The sequence below is a fragment of the Suncus etruscus genome, chromosome 16, assembly GCF_024139225.1.
Source record: "Suncus etruscus isolate mSunEtr1 chromosome 16, mSunEtr1.pri.cur, whole genome shotgun sequence".
NCBI lineage: Eukaryota > Metazoa > Chordata > Mammalia > Eulipotyphla > Soricidae > Suncus > Suncus etruscus.
Genome location: NC_064863.1, coordinates 54887763 through 54899598, shown reverse-complemented (window position 1 = coordinate 54899598; position 11836 = coordinate 54887763).

The following is an 11836-nucleotide window of genomic DNA, read 5'->3' as shown; positions in this document are numbered from 1 at the left end:
CACAATAAGTTTCTGATCTCATCTAGTGTAAAATATCTTAATTAAAATAAAGATTAAAGAAGTATGCAGTCACTTTTCCCACTGGGAATTGGTTGATAGATGGCTCAAAAACCTCTTGATGTGGTTCAAAAACATATTTGAAAGATGCTGTTCCAAAAGCTACAAGGAAGTTGTTCTTTGTTGTTGTTGTTGTTTTGTTTTGGGCCACACCAGTTATGCTCATGGTTTACTCGAGATCACTCCTGGTTTGGGGGACATTATGGGATGCCAGGGGATCGAACCACAGTAGTTTTAGGTCAGCCGCGTGCAAGGCAAACATCTTACCACTGTGTCACAGCTCTGGCCCCAAGGTAGTTGTTCTTAATAAGAAATATAAGAAATATAAAGCAATTCTTCAGGACAAAGCAGAGGGTAAAAATGTGAAATGTGAAAATCTCAACAAGCCTCTTCTGGGAGCTTTCTGTTGTCTTTAATTCACTGCATTTAATTTTTATGTACACAATTTATAGGATTTAATGAATAACTGACTGATTTTCCTTTGTTTAAATGCAGCATAAATGATTATCATAATGTCAAATTATTCTTCTTACTGCTTTCCAAATATTTGAGAACATTTTGTGGGAGAAAAAATATGTCCAAATATAAATGAAGGCCACCCAGTGTGTGAAAGGTAGCAGCATTTTGTGGCACATGGTGTGTCACTCAAAGAAAGAAAAAAATGACAAATTCCTTTTTAGTCATTTATTTATTCAATTAATTTATTTAAAAAATATTCACTTCAGATTCAGCAATATGCCATAACAGAAGTGAGAATTTTGAGTTTTTACCGCTGACCACAGAATATTAAAACTGGCATTGTTTCATTAAGTTATTATTTTTTAGTAAGCAAATCAGAAAATAGTACTTAATGTGTAGAGTGTATATTTTATGTAACCAAGGAGTCATTTAAAATTAATGTAAAATATTAAGTTACACCCCTTTGAATTTGAGGAATTAATTTAAAAGATAAATAGGTGATAATGGTTAATGGAAATCCTTCAGTAAACACAAATGAATGATATTTCCTTTAAAAAAAAGAATAATTAACTTTGGTCAAGCTATTTAAAACAGGGAGATGGGACATTGGTGAAGGGGGTGAACGTTTTATGACTGAAACCCAACTATAAATATATTTGTTATCATGGTGCTTAGCTAAATATATTATTAAAAATGGGAAAATAAGTATTTTCCCATGAATAGTGTTACATAAAGAGATCTGAATATAAATATTTCAAGATTAATGTTTATCACTTTATGGTTAGAGAACTTTTTGTAAATTGGATAAAATCTCGATATCACTAAGAAACAAACTTGGTATGTTAGAATAAAGAACTGTAATAAGAGGATAAATAATAGGAGATGTAACTAGTTATTTTCTATAATTGTTAGAATTACCTAACATACAAAATAAACAGGAGAAACAAAAAGTTGTTTATAACACAGAATAAAATTAAATTTGTAGAGAGATAAAAAGACAGGAGAACCATGATGTGAGATTATGTAAAAATAAAACTGGTATTGAAATATGAGGGGATATGGAGACATAATGAACTTTATAGTAGAGCAATAAGCCAATGTAATAGTTTAGAAATAGGCAGTCATTAAGTGACTGGTTAATATAATTTTAATTTTCAGAGTGATTTGAAATAGCAAGTACCTAAATTAAAATAGCAGTAACCTATTGGTCAAAAGCACATATAAATGGCAAAATGTCATTGGGATTACAAATTAGGTGTTTTCTTCTTTACATTAAAGAGAGCTTAAAGAATACAGATAGCAAGACAGGTAAGATCTTACCTATTTACTCTTGTCTTAACTATAAATTCTTGAATTTCTTTCTCTTTAGTGAGTTGATGGACAGAAAATATCCTGAGCAAGGAGAAAACTTAGAACTCATTGTAAAAATGTGAGCTCATGATCTCATTTTCAATAAACTAAGACCAAGTAATGAAGACACATGGTACACTGAAAAGAAGACTGAAAGAAAATACATTCAAGTTGTGTAACCAGGAAAACAGAAAACATTTTTTGATTTATATACACATTATATAAAATTAGGTAGCAGAAAAGAAATATGTACATAATTAACAAATGTATTAGAAAATCAATAACTAACAGGTATTTCCTTTCTTCATTGCATAATCTTTTATCCTCTATCCTAGATTAAAAGTTAAAATATGTTTTTATTTCTAGTTTCTTTGTTTATTACAATTTTCTGAGCTCCTATTAATGTTCTAACACCATAATTTATTGATTTCATTGTTCTTCCTATATATTTAGTTTGACACAAGTTCTTTTCCTTATTTTCTTTTAGAATTGTTTTGACTAGTCTGTATCTTTGATATTGGGAAAATGTAATACACACAAATGCAATCACTAACAACATAAATACAAAATAGTTCAAATAGTTTAATGACTTGAATATTAGCTAAAGTAAATAGAAATAAACATAGGTGATAGATACATTCTAAGTCCACAATGTGAGAAATCTATTTGGAAAAATGACACTGGAAAAGAAACCAAAATATGGATATATAAATGAGACTATATTGGGGCCGGAGCCACTGCTGCAGCTGTAGGTAGGGCATTTGCATTGCACACCGATGACCTAGGACTGATCATGTTTCGATTTCCCAGTGTCCCATATGGTGCCCCAAGCCAAGAGGAACCACTGAGCATCACAGGATGGCCCCAAAACAAACAAACAAAAACAGTACTATATAAAATTAAAATGGTGTGCTTTTTGTTTGTTAACATAGTTATTAATTTGGGCTTTGTAACTATTTTAAACTGAGTTTAGAAAATCATTCCAGGTGGTGTTGAGAGGACCATGTGGTTTTTGGTACTGTCTAAGCTGCAAGGTAAGCACCTTAACTCTTATTCCTTCCTTCCTTCCTTCCTTCCTTCCTTCCTTCCTTCCTTCCTTCCTTCCTTCCTTCCTTCCTTCCTTCCTTCCTTCCTTTCTTCCTTCCTTCCTTCCTTCCTTCCTTTTTCTCTCTTTGTTTCTTCCTTCCTTCCTTTCTTCTTTCCTTTTTCTTCCTTCTTTCCTTTCCTCCATCCTTCCTTACATCCCTCCTTCCTATCTTTCTTTCTACTTCCTTCCTTCCTTCCTACCTTTATCCCTCTTCTCCATACTTCCTTCCTCCCTTCCATGCTTCCTCACTCCTTCCATTCCTTCCTTCCCTCCCTCCCTCTCTCCCTTCCTTCCTTTCTTCTATCTTCTTTCTATCTTCTTTCTTTCTTTCTTTCTTTCTTTCTTTCTTTCTTTCTTTCTTTCTTTCTTTTTCTTTCTTTCTTTCTTTCTTTCTTTCTTTCTTTCTTTCTTTCTTTCTTTCTTTCTTTCTTTCTTTCTTTCTCTCTTTCTCTCTTTCCTCTCTTTCTCTCTTTCTCTCTTTCTTTCTTTCTTTCTTTCTTTCTTTCTTTCTTTCTTTCTTTCTTTCTTTCTTTCTTTCTTTCTTTCTTTCTTTCTTTCTTTCTTTCTTTCTTTCTTTCTTTCTTTCTTTCTTTCTCTTTTTTTCTTTCTTTCTTTCCTACCTCCTTCCCTTCCTTCATCTTCCCTTCCTTCCTACCTTCCCCCTTATTTCCTTTTTCTTCTTTTCTATCTTCCTTCCTTCCTTTACTTTCCTTCCTTCCTTCCTTTCTTCCTTCCCTCCTTCCCTTTTCACTTCCTTCCTTCCTTTTTTCCTTCCCATCTTTCCTCCGTCCCTCCCCCTTCCTTCCTTCTCTCCTCCCCTTCCTTCCTTCCTTCCCTTTTCTTTTTTACATTACATGTAATTTATTTAAAGATCATCTTTTGAGATAATTTTTCTTCCATATGTCCTTTGCCTTTTATTTCTAACATGAATTCTTTATGTATTACTTTATTTAAACACTGTTGCTACAAAATTGTTCATGACTAAATTTCAGTCATACTTTGTACTGTTCTTTGTTTCTTTATATACCTTATATATAGTGCACAAACTTCTCCTGTTTTTCTTTTAGTATGACACATCTCTTCATATCTAGTAAAAAGGAAGACTATATATTTTATTTAGTATGAAACATCTCTTCATATTTTAGTAAAATGACTATATTTTTCTTCTAGCTGAGAAGAAAAATTTATTATGGATAAATACCTTAACTTCTTTATCTACACAACAATTGGGTATCCCATTTTTTTCCAGATCTTCAATACTATGATAATGAGTGAAGGTGTGCACAAATCTTTGTAAACTGATTTGCGCTTATTGGAGAAACATTTAATAGAAGAATTGTTTGACCCATGGTAAATCTCTTAATATTTATTAATATCCAAGTGTTTTTCATAAAAGATATATTATTTTACACTCCTACAAACAGTGAATGAGGGTTTTTTTCTCTCCTAACACACTATTACATGTTCCATGTTTTAAACATTTTTGATTCATAACTTTCTCACTAATGTGAGATAATATTTCATTGTCGTTTTGACTTGATCGCTCTCACCATCCTTGATGCTGTGCTTTTTGTGTGTCTGTATGTGTCAAATATGTGCTTTCTTTAAAGAAATATTCATATATCTATCCTTACCATTTTTAAATGGACCTATGTGTTATTGTTAAATTTCTATTGTTTTTACATTTTTTATAACTCTTGGATGCTATCACTTCTTCAGATGCACGGATTGAATTTATAGTTTTCAAATGTTATAAAATTTTTACTTTGTGTTTTTAATTTTATGTTTTGTGATCACACTCAGCAATGCTCAGTAGTTAACAATAATTTTCTATCTCAGGATTGTAAAAGCATTATTAAAGCAATATTTTAAAATATAATACTATATTATTAAAGATAACAACTATTTTCTAAAAGATATAAAAAACCTAGATACTAAGAGACCTTGCCTTACAAATTTACTTCAGGTTTTGACTTTTATTAAATAACACATAAAAATGCTAAATTTTCCAAAGATCTGAATTATTTTGTTTCCTCATTATTCTTAAAATATTGTGGGTACTAAAAGTTTAGCTTTGCATTCCTGATTATTTGAGTACCATTGATCTATTTTATAGTGAAATTTGCATTCTAAATGGAGATAATTAAAAGCATAAAATTTGTATTTGACATTTTAGTAAAAAATCTCATGTAATTACAATAAAGCAACATTTATAACTTATTCTATCATCTGAGAATTAGATACAATTTGATCAGAGTGATTATCCAAAACAACAGAGTATGGTAATTCATAAAAATTCTCAATCACGAATCTGAGCAAACATTTTGTTTCTGTTTGTTTTAGTATAAATAAATTCATATTGGATTTCTGACACATAAATTCAGAAGATGATATCTAACATAAGAGTTTCTTGTAGTGGTGACAAGCAGCCATGGTAAAAGTATGAACTCAGTCAACAAGGGCCACAGCCTTCTGAATTGGCCTCGGTCATTTAGTACTTCATTCCATATTTCCATTTTTATATTTCTTTTATTCAATGATTTATTGTAATGATGACAATATGTTGGAATAGGATGATCATTTTCAATAAAAAGTGATTTTTAATTCATGTTAGCATTTTCATTATTAATATATTTTTATATTTCCAGCAATGAATATGTATTCATCAACTATGTAATTCTTACATAGTTCCCTGATAGGTATTTATAAAGCAAAATCAAAACAAAATAAAAATTCTACCCATGAATAATAAGTAAGAACATTAAAAATCAAATTAAGTCACTTCAGAAAGTCTTATTTGAATATATTCATATCTCAGATCATCTAGACAGTGCAACAAAAATTACTGAGTGCCTACTTTCACCCACAAAGACTTCAAGTGGTACAGTAAATAGTCAATAATAGGGACAAGTCTAAATACTCTCTCAAAAATTTAGATATAGTGCAAAAATAAAAAGGAAGATAATTGTTCCTAATTTAAGGTTGAGATTTATTGGTCTGTACTACTAATAATATGATATATGAGTTGATTATTAAAGAATGAGAAGAAATTCCACCTATAGATACCACAAAAAGGTATTGCATTCCATACCAATACTAACACCTTTCATTTTCCCTCTACTATTTCAAATATTGTTGCTCTAATTTAAATTTAAAGTTACAGGCTACTATCCAATTCTTACCAAATCTATATAGAATAACTGCCATTTTTGCTTAAAAAAGAGAAAATATATTACTGCAATTTAAAAGTAAAAAGAAAACTATTCTTCACTTTAGGGACTTGCTTCTTCGTGTAAAAACCAAAGTCTAGTCCTACAGAAGGTAAGTCAAACTCTCATTTAGAACATATACACTAAAATTAGATATTTCCCTTTAAAGCATATATTAAGTTTATCTCTAGCTATGAACTTGGGTTTTCTTTGATATTTTATTTATGGTCTTGCTAGAAAGAACCTCATCCACTCTAAAATACAAGAAATAATCTCCTATTTTCCTCAGATGCCTCCACCCTTTATCTTTCTATAGAAATCCATTCTTTTATGGCATCCCCCCCCCCCAACCCCGACCAACCTTGCCTCTTAAGCCACATGACCAAAAAGGGTAAATACTCTATTGGGTTCTGACCCTACCAAAGCATGGATTAAACTAAGAGCTACATTGGGAATAAGATGTTTTTATTAAATAAGGTTTTGAGTTTTCCTATTCATAACTTTTAAATAGCTTGGCCAAACTTTTTGAAGGCCCTAATAAAACTTGTTTCTTCTTGTTCAAATTAATTTAAATTACATTCTATGACAGAAACTCAATCATGAATAATTGTGTGATCATATGGCTTAAATAAAGTAATTATTAAAAATAAATTAGTTTACAGATATGGATGCAGACCAGCTTGAACACTCCTTATAACTTTTATAGCCCATAACTGTCAGAATTCTAACCAGCTATCCATACCTTTGAACACTTATAGCAGGAAGTAACCAGATAATCTCTCAATTCCTATTTCCTTGCTACATTTGCAGGCCCCTATTAGTATTGGAAATGATAGGGACAAAGGGAAGTCAACAGAGTCAAATGAGGGAAAAAAATGAATACTGAGAAAGAAGACAGATATAAGAAAAAAGAAAGAAGAAAAAAAGGAAATGAGTACTGGTATGAAATGTCATAAAACTATATTCAGGAAGTACCTGAAAATGAAAAATCTAGATAACCAGATAATCAGAAATAATTATTCTCACCATAACCTCTGTTTGACCTGCCCACCTGCCTTAAATTCTGTAAAAAGTATTTACCCCTTCCCTATTCTAAAAAGACATAAAATGATACCAAGGGAAAGAATACAGTGGGTAGGTCAATCACCTGGCACAAGGCCAAACCAGGTTAAATCTCCTGCATAACATATTGTTTCTATGCTCACCAGGAGTGGTGCCTTAACACAGAGCCATGAGTAAATCCTGTCAGTACTGCTGAATGTGGCTCAAAACCACTGTCCAAAAAATATGAAAGAGAAATGTCTCTGCCTTTCTTTTAAGTCCTGCTTAGGAGATTCTTCTCATTGCATGAGAGCTCCTTGCCTTCTATATCATCTCAAATTATTTTCTGGATTATTCCCCCCAAAATATCATATAAGTTTCAAACTTACTAATATCTTAGGATTTGTGGAGGGCATTTTCTATGAGGTTATCCATGAGCTCTGATACTAAGTACCTTTTACCTGTTACTCAGTTTGACTAGCTTAATTTTTAAGTGGAGAATATAAGCTGTTTATATTTATTTTATTCACATTATAATCATTTCACAACAAGGATTTTGACTCTTTCTATATAAAACATAAGAGTCAAATCTCTTTAGCAGCATTATCAAAGTTTGCTAACGTTTATTCTATATGGCTCTTCAAGGAAGAGATTTTTGCAAAACTAAATTTGAGATAGTTTTAAGTCCATTTATACAGGATTTTCTTCAAAGTGAAATTTCTCAAATTGGCTTTAATTTATAATGGTGATTGTAAATTATGTCCTTGATTCAACTGAATAAAAGTTCAGTTAAAGTTTTGGATATGTTTTATTTAAGTAGAACTATTATTAAAAAGCAAATTTGTTTTAAAACTCTGACTTCTATTCTTTACTACTTTCCATTCAAATTTTATAGTTAACATTATATCCTAGGCCACACATTATTGATTAATAAAGTAAATACTTATATAAATATATAAATAAAGCTTATATTTCAATATTTTAATTGAATATATTCTAGTTTGGAATTACAATGACAATCGATGCATATGTTAACATCTGATAAATTCTCATAAACTCTGTTTTTATACATTTATCATAATTGTAACTGTTCAATGTTTAGAAATCATCATAGATAATGATTTATTCAACTCTTGGTGGTACAGAAAAGTTCTCTTGAAAATGTTTTAAGGTATATTTGGATGTTAATCCTTTGAAGTTATACAGGGTTCTGAATATTTCCTTCACACATGAACAATGCCTTGCTGGGCCTAAGCGTTTTGAATCGCAATCATTTTTCTATTAAACCTCTATTGACTTTGCTTCACTGTTCTTCTGCATTTATTGTTGCACAGAAAAAAAAACCCTGAATAAAATGAAACCCCATGAACTCATCAGAGAAAAGGCAGTACAGAAACTGAACAATAAAGTAAATGAACAGTTTAGTGAGAAATCTGCTGTCAAAGGAGAACTACATCCCACTTTGAAGAGAAGAGACAACACTATTCATACCTCACCAAACTAGGTATGGTCATGCGAGACTTTCATACTCTAAAAAATAGCTGTTTTTTGGGGCCGGGCGGTGGCGCTGGAGGTAAGGTGCCTGCCTTGCCTGCGCTAGCCTAGGACGGACCGCGGTTCGATCCCCCGGCGCCCCATATGGTCCCCCAAGAAGCCAGGAGCAACTTCTGAGCGCATAGCCAGGAGTAACCCCTGAGCGTCACAGGGTGTGGCCCAAAAACCAAAAAAAAAAAAAAAAAAAAAAAAAAAATAGCTGTTTTTTTCCTGACTAACCTTATTGTTTTTGTAACTTGAAACAAAGGTAAATTTAGATTTTTTTTACTCTATTTGCATAGGATGCATCAGACATTCTATGAATTTTATCTTATTACATCATTCCACAATCTCTCTGATTAGGTCATTAAGACAAGGATACAAATTGTCACTTTGGTGTAAACCCTGAGCATATTTATCTTAAAATTCTATGCTCCTTTATCTTGGTGGTAAAGACATATTTTCTGTAGTAACGTTTTATTTGTTAATTCTCTTATTTGGTAGCTTATATAGTCCAGTACCTTTCTAAAGAAAGTTGAATGAATAAGAAATTTTGGGAAAAGTATGTGTCCAATCATAACATATTCATCTACATGAGAATTTAAGGTTAGAAATACTTTGTGTTCTAAATTTTTAATACATATATCTATTGTGTTATATTATGCAGCATGTTGTTCATACACTTAAAAATTGCACTGATCCTGTATCATTATTCTTGTTCTGTTATTTATTTTAATTTCCCTTTTTAGTGGTGCTGCAGATCAAAATAAAGACCGATTCATACACTTCAAAGACTAAGTGATTTTCTTGGTATTATATACCATAATATGTACTATTTATAATATATTGTATATAAAATAATAAAATAATATGCATCTATATGTATATGTATGTAATATACAAAATATTGTACATATATTATTTAACTATAATAGTTTAAAGCATGTAAAGTGATAATACAATGTAAGACAAAAGTTATAAAAAATGGACTTCAAGCAAAATGTTCTATAAATAATAATTAAGATGTAAATTTCTGAGTGCTCTCTATTTCTTAGTGAGTCAAGGGAGGTCTTGACACATAAAAGTGAATATATTTTTGCAGGGTTTCGAGAAACTAAGTCAAAATCGTATGCCCACATGTGTGTTTAAAAGGAATGTTTCCATTTTTCTCTAACCAGCCACCTGACATTTTAAAAGATAAGAAGTACTGCTCAGCTTGAATCAACTTGAAAATATCTCTGCAAATGTATTTGAACTCATCTTTTGAAATGTCAGTTTGGGATGAAGTGATATTGAGTTACTCATCCTGGTAACAGAATGAGAAGTGTTAAGATAAAATACATTTTTTAAGTGGGAGAATTCAGTTAAAGAAGATATTTTGAGTAAACAAAGAAAGTCAAACTTGTGTCGTGATGGAAATTTGATTTCTATTATTTCTGTTAGTCAAATTTACCTTTTGTTTTCATTTACTTTTTGGTTTTGGTAACATATCCTGTGGAGCTCAAATCTTACTTCTCACTCCATGCTCAGGAATCACACCAGGTGTAACTCAGGGTCAGATGAATGTGAGGCAAATTCCTACCCACTGTATTATCATGTTTGCCGACGCTAGTCAAAATTATATATGTATTATTATATAATGTATATACCAATATTTGTATCTAAATTTTTTCAATTTCAAGTATTTATTTTGTTCAATATTTCAATGTTTATCATATTGAACATTTTTATGTGTCTTGATATTTTTGTTAGTTATGTAATTTGACCTTATCTTTTTTCTAAAATAAATTATTCATAACAAATATAGTTTAAGATTAATGAAGGCTGGCAGATTAGTGCAGTGGTAGGGCATTTGCTTTACATGTGGTAGATCCAATGGACCTGGTTCAATCCCTGGTATCCCATATGGACCCCTTAGCCAAGAGGGATTTCTAAGCACATAGCCAGGAGCTTCAATGGGTGTGGCTGAAAAACAAAACAAAACAAAAAAAGATTAATGATAACATTTATTTCCTATTAATTTCCAACAGTTTAGTCTTTGTGATTTACTTCCAAGATATATACCTTCACACAGTACCTGTATATAAATACATATAAAACCAGGTGTCCAATAATAGATAACATGTATGTATTTATAAAATAATATGCAACTGCAAAGAAAGATGAAACTATGTAGTTCACTACAATTTGGAAGAAACTGGAGGATGTTATATTAAAAGAAGTGAGTCATAAAAAGTATAAATACTACATTATATATTATCTTGCTTATTTGTGATATTAAGGAATGGACAGGAACATGGAATCATGGCATCAAAGGGGTCACCCAGATTATCCTTGATCATAGATCATAAAAATGTGAAGGATAGGGAAGGAAAGAAAGGAGGAAGGGATAAGACAGAAGGTAGCAGAGATGAGGATCAGGGAGTATCAGAGCACGGGGGTGGGGTGTTAGAGGTATGCTAACATTTCCTAGAAGTTTTATCTATAGAAAATGCTAATGATAGCATAAAGTTGGTTGCAGGGTCTAAGAGATAGCTAATTGGGCTGAGTATGCTGTGCCTATAAATTTATCCTTGGTACTTCATAATCCCCAGCACTGAAAGGAGACAAATACCTCTAAGTGTGACTACAAAATCAAAATAAAAATATAAAACAAAAACCAAACTGGCTGTATATGTGATCCATTTTATTTTGGTAGTTGAGTAAAAGTATTCCTTTTTATTTCTTTTTTTAAATTTTTGTTTGTTTTTTGGGATCAGAGGTTACTCCAGACTCTTTGACTCAGAAATTACTCTGAGCTGTCTTGGGGATCTCTATGGGATGCCTGGACTGACCCCAGGTTGTCTGCTTGCAAGGCAAATGCCCTACCAACTGTGCTATTGCTTTGGCTGGCTCTGCATTTTCCTTTGTTTTTCCTCAAAACTATGGTTGTTTTAGTATTTATTGTTTATTAGCTTAAACTCAGATTAAATATTGAGCTTATTTAAAAAACTTCATGTTAATAGGACAAGTACTAGAGCTTATTTTACACACACCAAATACTTCTGCAGTCCAGAAATTTATTCTAGTAAGTGGAATTCTAAAGTGATGCTAGTAACTC